This window comes from Ailuropoda melanoleuca, chromosome 16 (assembly GCF_002007445.2).
Source record: "Ailuropoda melanoleuca isolate Jingjing chromosome 16, ASM200744v2, whole genome shotgun sequence".
NCBI classification, from domain to species: domain Eukaryota; kingdom Metazoa; phylum Chordata; class Mammalia; order Carnivora; family Ursidae; genus Ailuropoda; species Ailuropoda melanoleuca.
The window spans coordinates 81,679,602-81,698,976 of record NC_048233.1 but is presented as its reverse complement, the minus strand read 5'-3'; the positions used below and the strand labels follow the sequence as shown (position 1 = coordinate 81,698,976).

The window sequence follows — 19,375 nt, the reverse complement described above, 5'->3', positions numbered from 1 at the left end:
AGTTTTACTGATATAATTTACACAGAACTTCTCTGTCAAACATATCCCACATACTGTTGGTTTTATTAATCTTCTCAAAACCCAGCAGCAATGGGTGTTTACCTATTTTCGAACTTCAATAAAATGTGAGCGGCAAACAAAAACAGAGTGTTCACTCAAGGCAAGGCACTAAAGCAACCCTTCTTTAATCTTGACAACAACAAATGAAGGCGAAGGAAGGTGATGACATTTATTGGCCCAAAGAGGGTACTTTAGAGCGTGAAGGAGATCACAAAATGGATGGCGTGCCAGGAGAGCAGCATAAAGCATGATTCTTCTGAGAAAACGGAGATGTGTGGTCACCCCCCTTGGTTGGCAACTTCCTCTGCATCATCCTGATGTAATCTGAAGGCAGCCCCTGTACATAGAGGAGAGGGAGAAACCAAAGAAAAGACCAGCCACTCCATATTGGTATGTGACAGGTTTCATGAGCAAGGGAGCTTGTATACAAGGCTTGTCTTGGGTAGCTGCTAGATGGGTAGATTTCTATACTGATGCCAGAATCAGAAAGTTTACAGAGAGGCTTTAAGCGGGTTCAGTCACATACCCAGTTCAGATGGTCTCAACACCACATCACTCTCTCACAGCATTGTGCTTGGGGCAGCATCTGGGAGTGGAGCAGGGAAGTGGAACTTACCTTCCAAGGACAGGGGAGGTGGGTGAGGAGCCTCCAATTGCCTGGGTCCAGCTATGGGTCAACCGGAGGTCATGTCCTCTCCAGCAACACCTCCCCATGAGGTGGGCATATCATTTCTTCCCATCTTCAGACAATGCAAGAGAGGTCAAGTAAGTTGACCATCACCCTACACTTGTGGGTGGCAGCCGGGGTAAGGGCCCAATTGTTCTGGCTGAGAAACAGTTCTCAACACTATTGACCTCCCTACTTTGAGCCTTATGGACTTTCATCTATGACTCAAATGGATTCTTGTGATCTTGACTCACATGACTGCCCTATATGAACTCCAGGTCGATTTCTGTGTAGGCCCACCAGTTTTCTGTTGAGGACTTTGCTCCCTGTGGACTCCCCTCACCACTGTCCTTGCCTCAGTTCCACTGGGTTGAAATTCTTATTCCTTCCCAATGTCACAGCAAAGACAGCTTTCTTCATGTGCCCTTCTCTGGCTCCAAATCTCTAAGGATCTCTCTTGCCAAGACTCCTTGTCTCTCTGTGTGTAGCTCTCTCCTGACATCTTCAGGCTCCTGATCCCATGGTCCTTCCTCCCTGTTATGCTCCTACAAGGTACTGCCTGTTCATCTCTGGTCTTTGTGTGATGGCAGTGGCACAGTAGGTGCTTAATTAATTGTTGTGTAACTTTTTTGGGACAGATTTTGTATTTATACAAAGAGTTTACTGATTATATTGCATGTTTTATTATTAGGTCTATTTATAAAGTGAAGTGCATTTAAATTTGAATCTTTAGTGAAATCGGGGATCAAACACCACACAAAAAACAGTCACACCCTGTCATTGTGGTGTTAACATCACTTTGTTTATGTTCCTGGATGAGGACTTTAGTGTCGCAATAGGGAGACGGCTGGCAGAAGTAACCATTACCTTGAGCCAAAGTAACTTTAATCCAATCTCTCCCAGATCAATCTGATGACTTAGGCACAAGACAGACTTGGAAGCCACGCCAGGATCAGGTTTTGCCTCCAGTGAATTCTCATTGGCTTATTCACCAAAATTGTGAACTTTATTCAATGTAGCAGTGCCACAAAATTTGCATTTAGGTATTTAATCTCCATAGACATGTGACAGTTTCTTACCGATCATTAGATATCTGCACCATTATCTTCTATATTTAGTTAGTCATTTTCCCTCCACTATTGCCCAACTTTGTCTGCTACCTGTAGGCATACACAGTTGTCAACCTCTGGTTCTCAAGGGTATTACAAGGAGTATATGGGAAAACTGATATAAAGTAATTGCACTGTGAGAATAGTGATTTTCTACTGAACCTGACTGACTCCTTCCACCTATACCTGTAGGCACTTGTCACTGTCTATTAGCAGTAAGTGGTGTGCTATTAGCAATAAGTGGGTAGAGACTAGGGCTGTTCTTAAACAACCTGGAATGATTAAGACATCTACTCAAAAACGACTTTTTTCAACCTCAAATATCAATAAAGTCTTGTTTGAGAAACTCAGGCTAGAGAAATCACTAAAATCATTCGCCCTGTGGCAAAAGATCAGTAGTGCTAGGTAGCCTCCCACTAAGTGACCAGCGAGTGGAGCCCCAGTGCAGACAGATGCAGGCAGGAGTGTGGGCATCTGTGTCATTTGGTGCACAGAGCTCATCTTGTTTTTGTTCACAGAGGGCCTTGGTTGCTCCATTCTGTCATCCACATCCTCTTTGCCCTTCAAAACCCAACTCAGTCATCATGTCCTCCCAAAGTCTTCCTTCAAAGAGAATGCACAGCTCGTAAGGCTTTGTTCTTGGTCAAATGTCTTCTGGCCTTTCAATTCTGTGTTAGAATCTCATTCTCAGGGAGATATTGATTCTTTTTCACTTCTCTTATGTCCTGTCATTTGACATGATTCCACTATAATTAGTATATTCACAGTGTTGTTGTGGTTGCCCATTTCCAGAAGTCATCTCAAACAGATTCTCTTCAGCCAGTAACCAATCACTCTATAAACTTCTCTCCTCCCAGCCCCTACTTTTACAGTCCCGCTTTATGTTCCCTCACACTCTCTAGCGCAGCTCATGAAGGAAAATGGTCCCATATGAGACCCTGAGTTTATTAGTTTTACAGCGGTGAACCTCATGAATACCCCTGACAAAACCAGGCTTGAGGGTTTACAGAAGTAGCTAAGAAAAGGCCTCAAGGCATGAGGGGGCTGGCCAGCTGAGTGGGAGGGAATGGGACTCTTGATCCCAGGGTCACAAATTCGAGGACCGTGTTCTGTATAGAGGTTACTTAAATAATAATAAAACTTAAATAAAAACCAAAAGGTCTCAAGGCGACTAGCATGATGATGTTGGAGGTTCTCTATCATGAAGATTCTTGTCCTCCTCCCCCCAACAATAGATGGCATCTGCCTCCCCAGTCACTGGACCACTGGAACCTAAAGGAGATGGAGATGAAGAAATGACGACTTCATGGGTCTATATATTGGTCCTGGCAGGGAAGGGAGCAGTCTGGGCATCAGTTGCTTTTGAAATCTTTGCAGTTGATTCCAACACAGAGCCAGAGTTGAGGAACACTTGAGGAAGACATTCTTCATCTCCACATTCAGGGTGGTAATAATCTTTTACTTTCCTGACTACTAGTAGGTAGTAGATGAGACAGAACATGTTAATCTACCAGGATGATGACTAGCCCTTAAGAGTGCTCAATGAATGTAAGTGCTTAGTATTTTAGAAACCACAATAGTGAGAGATATAAGTCAATTAGAGAAATACAATTATCATATGTTTTCACTCATATGTGGAACATAAGAAACAGTGCAGAAGATCATAGGGGAAGGGAGGGAAAACTGAGTCAGAAATCATCAGAGAGGGAGACAAACCATGAGAGATTCTTAAGCACAGGAAAAAAACTGAGGGTTGCTGCAGGGGAGGTAGGTGGGGTAATGGGGTAGTTGGGTGATGGACACTAAGGAGGGTATGTAATGTGATGACCACTGAGTGTTATTTGCAACTGATGAATTACTGAACTCTACATCTGAAATTAATGATGTATGATATATTGGCTCATTGAATTAAAAAAAACAATAGTGATTGATAAAATCTCTTGTTTTATTATATTAATTTACCCAAAACAACTCTGGGTGTGATACGAATATTCTATCACAGAAAGGCAAAATGTTAATGGACGGATGTGTGTGTGTATGTGTGAGAGTGTGATATTGTGTGTTTCTGGGTTTGTCTGTGTGTGATTGTAAAACTGTGTATCTGTGTGTGTGTTGTTGAGTGTGAAATGTGTGTCTGTGTATAAAGATTTGTTTTAGGGTGTGTAACTCAGAGAGAGTTTCACAGAGGAGGAAACGTGAAATGGAACTTACAGGTGAGGTTGTAGTCTGTCCTATTCAGAGAGGATATAGAGGCAAAGAGAACCCCACCTGCCCTGGTAAAATGGTGTGACTCAGCACGATACGTAAGTGAATGGTATGTAGACACTTATGACTGAGCATAGTGTCCTGGGTTATCAGGGATAGAGGGTAAGGGGTACCCAGGGATGGAGCCATGCATGTCTTCCTGTGCAGTGCAAATGGTGGGCATTGATCCCCCCCAACAGTGTGTCTGCAGTCTGGGCATCTCAGAGTTTTCAAGAGCTCCATAATCCTTGAGTCCACTGAGCATAAGTGTATAAGATGAATATGAAATGTATTTCACAAAAGGGGACCAATTTGAATGTACATATTTCCTGATGTGTTAAAAATACACATTTGTTATAAAGGTATTGCTAACAATTGATAATAGTAGATAGCTGTTACTTTCTATTTCTCAGTTGAGAGGTAGTATCAATTGCCGATTATAATTCGAGAGTTGGGTTTAATATTCAAAAAGTCTTCTTACTCAGAAGTATGGACGCACATAACATTTAGTAATTCATGGTGCTAGGAGTGAGATAAGATTTACGGTTTAGTGGGAGGGTCACTTTGGCATGGATGAGGAGGATATGTTGCAGGAAAGGTATCACAGAGCCCAGGAAACCACATAGGAGACATTGACCCAAGCCAGGCAGGATGAGACTGAGTGGGAGGGACTCCCACTGAGTGTGATGTTGCCCGCGGGGATGGCAAGGAGTGGAAGCTCAGAAGTGAGACTGTGGGAGCAGAGGGGACAATTTCACTCAGTGAAATTTGGGATGTTGGGGAGGGAGTGAATGTAGTAAACTTTTAAAACTCTCCAAAAGATACCCACACCTTAATCCCTGCAACTTGCAATGTTACCCTTCGTGGTAGAAAAGGACTTTGTCAATGTGATAAAACTAGATTCTGATATGGGCAGATTGTCCTGAATTTTTGGGATTGTCCTCTAAATGCAACCTCATATATTTTAAAGATTTTTTAAATTAATTAAAATGGGAGAAGATATTTGCAAATGACACTACAGATAAGGGCTGGCATCCAAGATCTACAAAGAACTTCTCAAACTCAATACCCCAAAAAACAAATAATCCAGTCAAGAGATGGGCAGAAGACATGAACAGACACTTCTCCCAAGAAGACATATAAGTGGCTAACAGACACATGAAAAAATGTTCAACATCACCACCCATCAGGGAAATACAAATCAAAACCACAATGAGATACCACCTTATACCAGCTAGAAAGGCAAAAATTAACAAGACAGGAAGCAACAAGTCTTGGCGAGGATGTGGAGACAGGGGAACCTTCTTATACTGTTGGTGGGAATGCAAGCTGGTACAGCCACTCTTGACAACAGTATGGAGATTCCTCAAGACATTAAAAATAGAGCTACCCTAGGACCCAGTAACTGCACTACTGGGTATTTACCCCAAAGACACAGATGTAGTGAAAAGAAGGGGCACGTGCACCCCCTATGTTCATAGCAACTATGTCCACAATAACCAAACTGTGGAAGGAGTCAAGATGCTCTTCAACAGATGAATGGATAAAGAAGATGTGGTTCATATATATAATGGAATATTACTCAGCCATCAGAAAGGTTGAATACCCATCATTTGCATCAACATGGGTGGAACTGGAGGGGATTATACTAAGTGAAATAAGTCAAGCAGAGAAAGAAAATTATCATATGGTTTCACTCATATGTGGAACACAAGGATTAGAGCAGAAGAACATAGGGAAGGGAGGGAAAACTGAATAGGAAGAAATCATAGAGGGAAACAAACCATGAAAGACTCTGGACTCAGGGAAACCAACTGAGGGTTACAGAAGGGAGGGGAATTGGGAGATGGGGTAATAGGGTGATGGGTATTAATGAGGGCACGTGTGGTGATGAGCACTGGCTGTTACACGCAACTAATGAATCATTGAACATACATCAAAAAGTAATGATATACTATATGTGGGCTAATTGAACATAATAAAAATAAAGAAAGAAAGAGACAAACGGAGAGGAGCTTGTGAAAATTAGATCCACTTTAGTAACATAAATGAGGTTTAAACCAGCACTAGGTGATTTTTTTGAAATGGAGGGCTGACAGGGCCTTTAAAAAAAAACATTTTCCCTGTCAGCTGTGCAAACACACATGGAATGAGAGAGAATGTTTGACAAATGTTTTGCTGAGGTTCAAATGTGGTGATGTTTTAGGTGTTTTCTTTGGTCCATTCAATTTCTCCAAGCACAGCCTTGGAGCATCTCCCATGGACCCTTAAGGCTTAGAGTAATCACTGTGAAAGTAACCATAACTCTCCTCATTTAACCTCCCGTTGCTTCATCTTGAGGGCTTTGATACCAAAATTGTGTCTGCATCCTCCTCCACCTGTCACATTCTCTAGTAAACACAGGATTCAGCAAGGAGAGGGAGTTGGAGAGAGAGAGTGACTTTACTAATGTTTGCAGGAAGGTGGATCCCAGGTTCCTAAACAAGGTGTCAGATGATAGATTGAGTCTTGAAGGATCAACAGGAGTTGCCCAGGTGATCAAACTGGATGCAGTTATCCAGAACAAGGATGGGGAGCTTAAGTCATTGCCACTGGAAGGGAGACATCTTGTGGTCCTCTCTAGAAATCGCATCTATTCCGGGAAAGCCGAGCATCCGTATCTGCCCTACTCTTCTTGCCCATAACCCTAAACCTGAGGAAAACACTTGCTTGTCTGTGTTCCCATCAGTATGCTCATTTATGTGCCAACTAATAAACAGGGTTAATAAGCATCTGTTTCATCCCTTTGACACCCTCACATATCACATCTCCACTCATGTTGCCTTTTAAGTGAAATTCCATAATTCTTCTATCATAAGCCCCGGAGAATCTCCATCCCCAGTGGGACACAGGTTCTTCTTGGAGTGATATTGCTTAGAGCCTCGGGTGCAGTGGGATTGTTAGGTCCCTTCAGAAAGAGGGCTTGCTGCTCCATTGAGGGGAATCATTTACATGCCTCCAGCCTCAGTGTTTGATTGCCACCCCACCCCCACATTTCACAGTAATCTCCTTAACCCAAGACAGTAAGTAAATGATGCAATGCAAGTCAGATTATGCTGGAGACTCCATTTCTTTGCTGGTGGTTCTTTTTTGTACTGTTGTCTGGAGTGGTCTTTTCTTCAATTCCATTGCGACTTTCTCATCCTTCTCAGAGCTGAATTTGCCTGGCACCTGTTTCTCTCATTGATCACCACTTGACTGAGTCCTTCCACTGACTGATTCTTACATCAGGGTCATTCACCCAGAAACCTCTTGTTGAACTTGCCTTTCGTAGAGACCAAGGGCAGACTGCCCCCAAATGTGCCGCTTTGGCTTGTGGATGATGTTCAATAAAATTGATTTAAGAAGCAATCAGTTTATAAGGACACTCAGACCATCTTCTGTTGCCTATGAAAGCAGGAAATAAATCTCCTCATATAAGTTACCCTTCCTCTATCAGGAGGTAGGTTTCCTTATCACAAGAGACAGAAAATGCCAAACCATAAAGGCCATATAAACAATCCTTGTTACTTTTTACTAATTTACTACCCCAGATCAATTAGAATTCCTTACTAATTATAGCCCCCAAAGTTAAGTTTTCTTTGTCCTGTCAATTCCTCAGTGATTTATTGTCTTTTTGTCTAAAAAGTATAAAAACTGTCTGTCTTGGTCTTCTCTTTAGGTCTCAATTTAATATTAGGTGCTGTTTATTATGCATATATTATAAAACTTTGTGTTTTTACTCTTGTTAAGCTCTCTTAAGTAAATTTAATTATCAGCTAAAAGACCTTGAAGGATAGAGGAAAAAATTTTCCTTCCCTTCAGTTTCATGTCAAGACAGTTTCTGGCACTGGGGAAATTTCAGTGAAGAAAATAAGCAATAATCTGTGCTGTGATTAAGCTTATATTTTATCAAGGGGAGAGAAGGATAAGTAAAATATGGAGGCAAAATAGTTGCTATATTAGAAAGCAGTAAGTGCCATGGAATAAGATTAAAGTCCATGGAGAAAAACTAAAGGGGTTGCTGATTTTAAGTAGGGTGGACAGGAAAGGATTCACTGATGAGATAACCTTACAGTCCAGCTCTGAAGAGGGGAGGGAGAGAGGGTGAGGTGTCTAGGAGATGAGCATTTCTGGCGGAATTACTCCCCCAGTGTCTGGCCAGACCATTCTCTTGGATATTATGTAAACAGGAATTGTTCTTAATAATTCTAGGGAACAATAACCCAGGAAACAACACAACTGTTCTGCTCTGTTGATCAATGTATGGAAAAACTATCACAAGACCCTGGAGAGTGACTGTTCATTTTTTTACCTTCTGTTCACTCCTCATCCAGAAGCAATGTGGCTTCCACTCCAAGGATTTAGCTGAAGTTCCTAAGTTCTTACATTTTAATTTTAAAGCCAGTTTCCATTTTCAAAATATCATTAGATGTAGAAGTCATGTTTTCTTTCTTCCAGATGCTTATTAGCAATGTCTGCCCAAAAGATAGTTTCTTTAACTACTGAATGCAGTTATTTATGTTACAGATTCACTTCCCTATACACATGGGTCCATTTTGTTTGTACAGTGATCAAACTGTAAATCAGTGGGTTGACATTCTACCTAATTTGGTTGTTTTTTTTTTTTAAAGATTTTATTTATTTACTTGACAGAGATAGAGACAGCCAGCGAGAGACGGAACACAAGGGGGGAAGTGGGAGAGGAAGAAGCAGGCTCATAGCAGAGGAGCCTGACGTGGGGCTCGATCCCGTAACGCCGGGATCACGCCCCGAGCCGAAGGCAGACGCCCAACCGCTGTGCCACCCAGGCGCCCCTAATTTGGTTTTCATATTTGATGAAATGACACAAAGTTCCCCAAGAAAAATATGGAACTAAAAAATGCCATGGCATTTTGCAAAAAGTAGAATGCATGAAATAAAAGCAGCCTTATCTAGTATAAAAACCACTAATGGAACTGCATTCACTAAAACAGCTTAAAAATAGAGAACCAATAGCTTATAAGAGGATGTCCCCAAATTCTCCAGATCAGAAATAATGGTGACATTCAAATCATTGGCAAAAGAGAGCTTATTCTTTAAGTGATGTTGGGTTATGTGCATCCATTTATGAGTTCTCCATTATGTTCCACATTATGGTTGTCTATTTCTGTGCCAACGCTAGTCTCGATCGAGGTGAATTCTTTTTCAGTAAGTTTCAGTATCAGATAGAGCAAGTCACCATTCAGTGTTCTTTTTAATCTACTTGGCCATTTTCGGACGTGAATTCTTCCATATGAGTATTAAAATATTTTGTCTAGTTCTTACTATTGTTCCAAGGGGATCCAGCCTTAAAGTCCATTACATTTATATATCAGTTTTTGAAAGCTTGGCATCTGTATACTACTGTCCAGAGACATGGTATGGGGGCGCCTGGGTGGCACAGTGGGTAAGCGTGAGCCTTCAGCTCAGGGCGTGATCCCGGCGTTATGGGATCGAGCCCCACATCAGGCTCTTCCGCTATGAGCCTGCTTCTTCCTCTCCCACTCCCCCTGCTTGTGTTCCCTCTCTCGCTGGCTGTGTCTATCTCTGTCGAATAAATAAATAAAATCTTTTAAAAAAAAAAGAGAGACATGGTATGTATCTATCTATCTCACTTATTAGATTTGTTCTTAGGTATTTTATGATTTTGTTACTTTTGCAAATGGGGTATCTTTACTCATGTACAATTCTCACTGGCTCTCCCATACAGCATATAAACTGTTGTATTTGTATCGATGGAGCAAGTATCCGGCCACCTACGAAGTATCTCATCGTATTATTTTAGTACTTCCAGTGGTATTTGTTGAGCATGTCTCATGTCTCCTGGTGAAAGAATTGCACTGTCTGCAAATGAAAGTATTTTATCTCTTTGGAAATATTTATGATCATTTCATCTTCTTATTTTAAGGTGACACATAGGACTTACAATAAATGTTAATTAACAATGAATAGATCAGGCATTTTTGTTTCCCTGATTTTCATGGAAGTATCTTTCACACTCATTATTTTGAAGTGATGTTTGCTGTTGACTTTGAAAATGGATTTTTTTTGTTCTAAATGGTTTTATTCTATTCTTTCTTTACCTAGAATTTTTACTAAGAGTTATTACCAGATTTTATCAAATAACTTTATTCATGTAACTATGAGGTTTTCTCTATTCACTTGCTGAGGTAATAATAATAATGTTAATGCAATAATTTTTGGTTTTTTTTCTGGTAACCCCTACATGTGTTTAACCTTTGAAAGTTAGAGTCCTCTCTGGCCTTCATCTTTCTGATATGCAGAGGAGAAATTTTACTATATATGCAGACACGTTTACATACTGCAGTGCCTCCAGGGACTGCTGAGGGGACTCCAACTCTTCCAGGGGTCCTGGGAGGGAAAAAGATTTTAATAATAACATTAAGATCTTTTAATTACTCTCAGATTACTCTCATTCTCTCACAAATGTACAGTGGAATTTTTCAAAGGCTATATGACATGTGATGTTGCAACATATAAGACCGAAACAGCACATATTGCATGGTACGCTGGGTGTTATATGCAAATAATGAATCATGGAACATTACATCAAAAACTAAGGATATACTGTATGGTGACTAATATAACACAATAAAAAATTACCATGAAAAAATAAATACCATATGTCATAATTAAAAACAAACAAACAAAAGAAACAAATATGTAACACCAGTTGTCTTCCATTGAGTCAGACATTGAGACTTGGAAGAACCTAAAAACTCTACTCTTCTCAGTGAGAAAGAAACCCTTTGAGTAGAGACCCAAGAGGTGAGAGAAACTGGAGAGAGGAAAACAGGATTTAAGAATTGCCGCACACTGCATATGCCTATATGTTAAAAATGCAATAAAAAGTAATACTTGGAGAACCATTATTCAGTTGTAGGACTGTGCATTTTTGGAAAATACACTGCTCAGAGATAGGGCCAAGTGGCAAATCTATTCCATTTGGTTGCAGAAGTCATTCCGGAGACTCTGATCTTCTCCCTTTACCTTCAACATACACATATATCTTTAATTTTCTTTCTATATCTATATCTTTATTTTTCATTATTTCAGTGGATTAAAAAATAATAGCTTATTATTAGTATATCTCAGTGCAATGGAGTTGGCCAGGACAGGGGAGATGCTCCTTAATGTGCTGGAAGTTGAGGGGGCTGGTGTAGGGCTGGTGGGGGGCAGGGAGTGTTCCCACGGAGTATGGGCAATGAATGGCCCTGTTTGTGGAGGATTTAAAAATGACAACAAAATGAAATAAAGTATTTCAACAAAATGAAAAAATCAACTGCTTTGATCACCATGAGCTAGTTTTTCTAGACAATATCATAGATAACATGCCCCTCCTTCCTGGATATTTAAAAAAAATTGTTACATTGACCTGGAGCAGGGTGCTCCAGTGGCCTGTCCATGATACATCCTGACCACATCCAGTCATTCAGGAGCCCAGGCTTCTCCCATTGAGTGGTTCAGCAACTCGAAGGGACTTGGGGCTCTACTGGAGCTCTACATTCTGTGGCAAGCATTCTGGAAAAGTCAAAATAACGAGGACATTAAAAAGAGCATTGGTTGTTGACAAAACCAAAAGACAACCAACACAATAAGAGAAGATATTTGCAAATGACATATCAGATAAAGGGCTAGTATCCAAAATTTATAAAGAACTTATCAAACTCAACACCCAAAGAACGAATAACCCAATCAAAAAATGGGCAGAAGACATGAACAGACATTTCTCCAAAGAAGGCAGCCAAATACCCCTCTCAAAATCAATAAAACTAGGTCAACTCCCCGAATGTAATAGTGAAACTTGCAAATCTCAGAGACAAAGAGAAAGTCCTGAAAGCAGCTCAGGACAAGAGGTCTGTAACCTACCAGGGTAAAACATTAGATTGCCAGAAGACCTATCCATGGAGACCTCGAAGGCCAAAAATAACTAGAAAGATATATTCAAGGTGCTAAAGAAGAAAAATATGCAGCCCCGAATACTTTATCCAGCTAGGATGCCATTCAAAATAGATGGAGTGATAAAAAGCTTCCAGGAAAAACAGCAACTAAAAGAATTTGTGATCAGCAAACCAGCCCTACAAGAAATATTAAAAGGGTTCCTCTAAGCAAAGAGAGAGCCCAAAAGTAACATAGACGAGAAATGAACAGAGATAATATACAGTAACAGTCACTTTACAAGCAATACAGTGGCACTAAATTTGTATCTGTCAATAGTTACTCTGAATGTAAATGGGCTAAATGGCCCAATCGAAAGACACAGGGTATCAGATTGGATTAAAAAAAAAAAAGCAAGATCCATCGATATGTTGTCTGCAAGAGACTCATTTTAGACCCAACTCTATGGTCAACTAATCTTCAACAAAGCATGAAAGGATAGCCAATTGGAAAAAGAGAATCTCTTCAAAAAATGGTGTTGAGAAAATTGGACAGCCACATGCAGAAGGATGAAACTGGTCCATTTCCTTATACCATACACAAAAATAGACTCGGAATGGATGAAAGACCTCAATATGAGACAGGAAACCATCAAAATCCTAGTGGAGAACACAGGCAGCAACCTCTTTGACTTTGGCCATAGAAACTTCTTGCTAGATACATCTCCAAAGGCAAGGGAAACAAAGGCAAAAAGGAGCTTTTGGATCTGGATTGAGATAAAAAGCTTCTACACAGCAAAGGAAATAGTCTGCAAAACCAAAAGACAACCAACAGAATGGGAGAAGATATTTGCAACTGATATATCAGATAAAGGGCTAGTGTCCAAAATCTATAAAGAACTTATCGAACTCAACACCCAAAGAAAAATAATCCAATCAAGAAATGGGCAGAAGACATGAACAGACATTTCTCCAAAGAAGACATACAGATGGCCAACAGACACATGAAAAGGTGCTCAATATCACTCAGCATCAGGTAAATACAAATCAAAACCACAATGAGATACCACCTCACACCAGTCAGAATGGATAAAATTAACAAATCGGGAAATAACAGATGTTGGCGAGGATGTGGAGAAAGGGGAACCCTCTCACACTGTTGGTGGGAATGCAAACTGTGTAGCCACTTTGGAAAACAGTATGGAGTTTCCTCAAAAAGTTGAAAATAGAGCTACCCTGTGACCCAGCAATTACAATACTGGGTCATTACCCCAAAGATACAAATGTAGTGATCTGAAGGGGCACATGCACCCCAATGTTCATAACAGCACTGTCCACAATAGCCAAACTTTGGAATGAGCCCCGATGTCCATCGACAGATGAATGATAAAGAAGATGTGGTATACATGCCATGGAATATTATTCAGACATCAAAAAAAGAAATCTTGCCATTTGCAACAACATGGATGGAACTAGAGGGTATTATGCTAAGGGAAATAAGTCAATCAGAGAAAGTCAATTATCATATGATTTCACTCATATGTGGAATTTAAGAAACAAGGCAGAGGATCATAGGGGAAGAGAGAAGAAAATGAAACAAGATGAAACCAGAGAGGGAGACAAACCATAAGAAACTCTCAATCATAAGAAACAAACTGAGGGTTGCTGGAGGGGAGGGTGATGGAAGGATGGGGTAACTGGGTGATGGACACTGGGGAGGGTATTGTTGTAATGAGCACTGGGTAATATATAAGACTGATAAGTCACAGACCTGCACCCCTGAAACAAATAACACATTATATGTTAATTAATTGAATTTAAATTTAAAAATAAAATAAAATTGCATTTAAAAAAAAGCGTTGGTTGTCAGGGATTTTGGGAGAGGAGGGGACCAATAGATAGAGCTCAGATGATTGTAAGGGCAGTGAAACTATCCGATACTATAAGAAGGGGTGCACATCACATGGATTTCACAAAAGGCATATAGACGTAAAACACCAAGAACAAGCCCTAATGTAAACTATGGACTTTAGGTGATAAGGATGTGTCCACAGAGGTTCATCCTCTGTAACTAATGTACCATCTAGTGGGGGACGTTGATAATGGGGGAGGCTGCGTGTGTGAGTAGGAGATATGTGGGAACTCTCTGCACTTTTTCTCAATTACACCGTGAACCTGAAACTACTCTAAAAAAAAAAAAACTGTAGTAGAGACAAAAAAGAAGGAAAACTCATTGTTGAGAATATTCTCTTGGACACCATAAAAATCAAATAATCCAATTCAAAAATAGGCAGAAGACATCCAGATGGCCAACAGACACGTGAAAAGATGCTCAACATCACTCAGCATCAGGGACATGAATGAAGAAGCTCTGTTCAGCACAATCCATCTTTGCCTCGGGAATACCGTTTTTTACTTGTAGCTGGAAATAATTTCAAAGTTACAGAAATAAGTCAATAAGTCAAAGTTACAGAAATAAGTCAAGTAAAATAAGTCAATTGGAGAAAAACGCCATATGATTTCACTCATGTGGAATTTAAGAAACAAAACGATGAACACAAGGCAGAGAAGGAAAAATTAATTAAGATAAACACAGAGAGGGAGACAAACCATAAGAGACTCTGAACTATAAAGAACAAACTGAGGGTTGCTGGAGGGGTGGTGGTGGGGGATGGGCTAAATGGGGGATGGGCATTAAGGAGGGCACTCATGATGAGCACTGTTACATGGAAGTGATGAATCTCTAAATTCTACTCCTGAAACAAATACTACATTATATGTTAACTATCTTGAATTTAAATAAAATCTTGGAAGAAAAAAACAGAAAACCCCCCACAAAGTTACAGAAATGATGCAGTAATATGTATAGTAGAACACCCGTATACCTTTGCTCATAGGCACTTTTGCTGATGTGCTACTCCATTTACTTTACTATGCAATCTCCTTTATTTTCTCCCAGTTCTAGAGTCAGTACTGTTAGGTCTGATTTCAGACTTCTGGCCCCCAGAATGAGGGGACAAGACATTTCTGTTGTTCAAGGCACCCGGGTAATAGTACGTTGTTATGGCGGCCCTGAATCAACAGTCTTGGCAATGAGTTTTTGGATCTGACTCCAAAAATAAAGACAACAAAAGCAAAAATACGCAGGTGGGACCACATCAAACTAAAAACTTCTGCCTAGCAAAGGAAATCATTAACAAAATGAAAGGCAACCTGCTGAATGGGAGAAAATATTTGCAAATCACATATCTGATAGGAGATTTCATATCTAGGATACATAGAGAACTCCTACAACTCAATGACAAAAAACAAAATAATTTAATTAAAAAACGGGCAAAAGAGGGGTGCCTGGGTGGCTCAGTCGTTAAGTGTCTGCCTTCGGCTTAGGGTGGTATCCCAGAGTCCTGGGATCGAGCCCTGCATCAGGCTCCCTGCTCCACTGGGAGCCTGCTTCTTCCTCTACCACTCTCCCTGCTTGTGTTCCCTCTCTCGCTGTGTCTATGTCAAATAAATAAAATCTTTTTTAAAAAAAATGGGCAGAAGACCTGAATAGACATTTTTTTTCCTGAGGAAGGCATCCAGATGGCCAACAGGATGAAAATATGCTCAACACCACTCATCATCAGGGCAATGCACAGCAAAACCACAATGATTTATCACCTCACACCTATGAGGATGGCTACTATCAAAAAGATAAGAAACAACAGGTGTTGGCGAGGATATAGAGAAAAGGGGACCCTTGTGCACTGTTGGTGGGAATGTAAATTGGTGCAGCTCCTGTGGGAAACGGTATGGAAGTTCTTCAGAAACTTACAGGAAGAGTCACCATGTGACACAGCGATCCCACTTCTGGGTATTTGTTCAAGGAAAATGAAAACGCTGACTTGAAAAGCTATCTACACCCTTGTGTTCACTGCAGCATTCACAGCATTATTTACAGTAGTCAGGATCTAGAACCACCTAAGGGTCCGTCAATGGATGAATGGATCAAGAAATTGTGAGAGGTCTCTATCTATCTATTTCACGTATATAGATGGAATAAAAAAGAATGAAATCTTGCCGTCTGCAACAACATAGATGTATCTTTTTTTTTTAAGATTTTATTTATTTATTTGACAGAGCGAGAGAGAGCACAAACAGGGGGAGCAGCAGAGGGAGAAGCAGGCTCTCCACTGAGCAGGGTGTCTGATGTGGGGTCAGTCCCAGGACCCTGGGATCACGACCTGAGCCGAAGGCAAATGCTTAATTAACTGAGCCACCCAGGTGCCCCAACATGGATGGATCTTGAAGGCATTATGCTAAGTGAAATAAGTCATAAGTCAGACAGAAAAAGACAAATACTATATGATTTCACTTACCTGTGAATCTAAAAAACAAACAAACAAACAACAACAACAACAACAAAAAACATGTTCATAGGACAGAGAACAGATTGGTAGAGGCAAGGGAAGGAGATTGAAGGAAAAGGTGAAGGGTGTCCAAAGGTACTAACTTTCAGTTATAAAATAAATATGTCATGGGGAAGTAATGTACAGCATGCTAACTGGCTAATAATACTGTATTACATATTTGAAAATTGCTAAGAGAGTAGATCTTAAAAGTTCTCACCACAAGGGGCGCCTGGGTGGCACAGCGGTTAAGCGTCTGCCTTCGGCTCAGGGCGTGATCCCGGCGTTATGGGATTGACCCACGTCAGGCTCTTCTGCTATGAGCCTGCTTCTTCCTCTCCCACTCCCCCTGCTTGTGTTCCCTCTCTCGCTGGCTGTCTCTGTCTCTATCTCTGTTGAATAAATAAATAAANAAAAAAAAAAAAATTTTTAAAAAAAAAAAAAAAAAAAAAAAAAAGTTCTCACCACAAGAAAATAAGTTTTGTAACTGTGTATGGTGACATGTTAACTAGATTGTGGTGGTCATTTTGCGATACGTACAAATACAGAATCATTATATTGTCTGCCGAAACTAATATAATGTTAAATGTCAATTATACCTCAATAAAAAAATGAAATACTGATACATGCTATGACATGGATGAGTCTGGAAAACACGCCAAGTGAAAGAAGTTGGACACAAGAGACCATATAGTGTATGATTCCGTTTATATGAAATATCTGGATAGGAGACATCATAGAGACAGAAAGCAAATTAGTGGTTTCCAGAGCTTGTGGGGAGACTGATACGGGTATGAGGTTTCTTTTGGGGGCAATAAAAATGTTCTGAAACCAGAGATAGGTGATGGTTGCACAGCATTTTGAATGCACTAAAAGTCACTGAATTGCACAATTGAAATGGGTGAATTGTGGGCCACCTGGCTGGCTCAGTAAGTAGAACATGCGACTCTTGATCTCAGGATCATGAGTTCAAGCCCCACATTGGGCATAGAGCTTACTTTTTAAAAAATGGGTGAATTGTGTGGTGTGTGATCTGTATTCCCCAAAAGCTGTTAGGAAAGAAGGAAAGAAAAGAAAAGAAAAAAAAAGAAAAGAAAAGAAAAGAAAAGAAAAGAAAAAGAAAGGAAGGAAGGAAGGAAGAAAGAAAGAAAAGAAAAAGAAAGAAAGAAAGAAAGAAAGAAAGAAAGAAAGAAAGAAAGAAAGAAAGAAAGGAAGAAAAAGAGGGAAATCACAAAGAAGGGGGAGGACTAGATTTACTACATGCCAGAACAAGTGAGGCTGTGCAGAGTCGGGATCCAGCCATGGGATGGTCTTCTTAGGGTGTGCCCCTGGTGATGGCACCATCAAATGCTCACGGCCATCCCACTGGATTTCATGGGCACTGCATGGCTGCCATGAATAATCATGATTGCTCTGGAATGTTCTTGTCATTGCCTGAGAATTGAAAGTCTTGGATGAGAGCATGCCGTTGGCAAACCTGGGCCACCTGCCTCATGTCTAACTAAGCACTACGCCAGAGAGTGGGAAACATTACTCTGTCACCCCTCAGCTTCCAAAAGGGGAGGGTGGGGTGGGGCTTGTCACCCACCTGTGTTCAGATTCCTATCAAATAGGAAGGGTCCAGAGGCTGAGCAGCCAACAAGTGACAATTATTGATTGCATGTGGATGGCCCTACTGAGACCTGAAAGTGCCCCAAACCCAGAAAGCAGGAGCCCCCACTCCTCAGATTACAGATCCATAAACACTGAATGAGCAAATTCCTTGATGCTGAGCTCTATAGAAAGCATGGTGATGGGATTTCATTTAATTCTCACTGTAAGAGGTCTATTCTTACACCCACCCTACAGATAAGGTCCACAGAGGCTGTGGGGGGGGGTAGGGAACCACTCCTACATCCTTCACCCAATCCGCTGTGCAGGTCAGAACCCCTGTACACACACATTCTGCTCCCCACCTCACCTATCTAACACCCTCCAATGCATCCTTCAAGCTTCCATTCAAGTAAGCTCCCCAAAGCATGCCTTGATTTACCCAGGTAGGTTGAGGGGGATAGAACACAGGAGGTAGGATGGCCAACCTCACCTTTGTGCCCCCACTGAAACCTACAACTTGCCCAGGGTTTTGCACACACTGTACGACCTTGGACAAGTGACGAACGTTTTCAGTCTCACTTTCCATAAGCGTAAGAGGAAGATGAAAATAAAACCAGCCCCAACTTGGACAGCAGATGTGATTGAAGAACAGAGCGAAGGCCAAGCGCCTTGCACTGTCCCTCACATAGAGTAGGGGCTTTATTATCCATACTCCTACACTATTCCCCGGAAGAGTTAGGTGGGATGGATGACAAAACCCCATATCCTTGGCCCCAACAGAGTGAGTTTACTGGATGAGTTATTCCCGCTTTGTGTTCTCTGCCTGAGTCACTCTTCTTGAACTATTGCAGCAAAACACGAGACACACCTGGTGAAGGTACAGCAGTTCCACAGAGAATGCGCTTCCCACCGGAGCTCGTAGGGCTGTCCTAGTGCTCCCTCAAGAGCCACCATCTTCACCTGGACCCACTTGCCTGCCACCTTTTCTTGGCTCCTCTCAATAAAAACACTGTAACTGCTTTCTTGGCAAGGCTCTTCCCAGCTGGGGTCTCCTACAGAGCTGAGGGCTGGGTGCTGTGGGTGGAAGAAGGTGGCCTGGTGGCTGAAATAATCAGGGGTACTGGGGTAAGAGGGAGAGGGTTGGGGACCCACAAGTTGTCCATCCAGGGACGATGGTAGGCACCTAGATCAAGCCAGGACTGCCCAAGTGGCTATGAAGTTGGGTCCTTTTTAGCCCTGAAGGGATCTCTGATGAAATGCTGACCAGATGAAGCTACCATCACTGCCTGACCTTGTAATTCCCTGCGTCGCCTCAAACCTCTCTCCCTCGGACACAGTGCCTGCTGTCAACCACTTTAGTCCAGTGGCATCACAAAC

At 41.2% G+C, this 19,375-nt stretch overlaps 1 long non-coding RNA gene across 1 annotated transcript; it reads right to left on the bottom strand.

Annotated features, from left to right (window-relative positions):
* Positions 1-207: 207 nt before the first annotated feature.
* LOC117796658 lies at positions 208-900 on the bottom strand. Its single transcript, XR_004621229.1, has 2 exons — positions 677-900; positions 208-397 (listed from the first exon to the last, which is right to left on the bottom strand). It is a non-coding gene; the product is annotated as an uncharacterized LOC117796658 (long non-coding RNA).
* Positions 901-19,375: the final 18,475 nt, after the last annotated feature.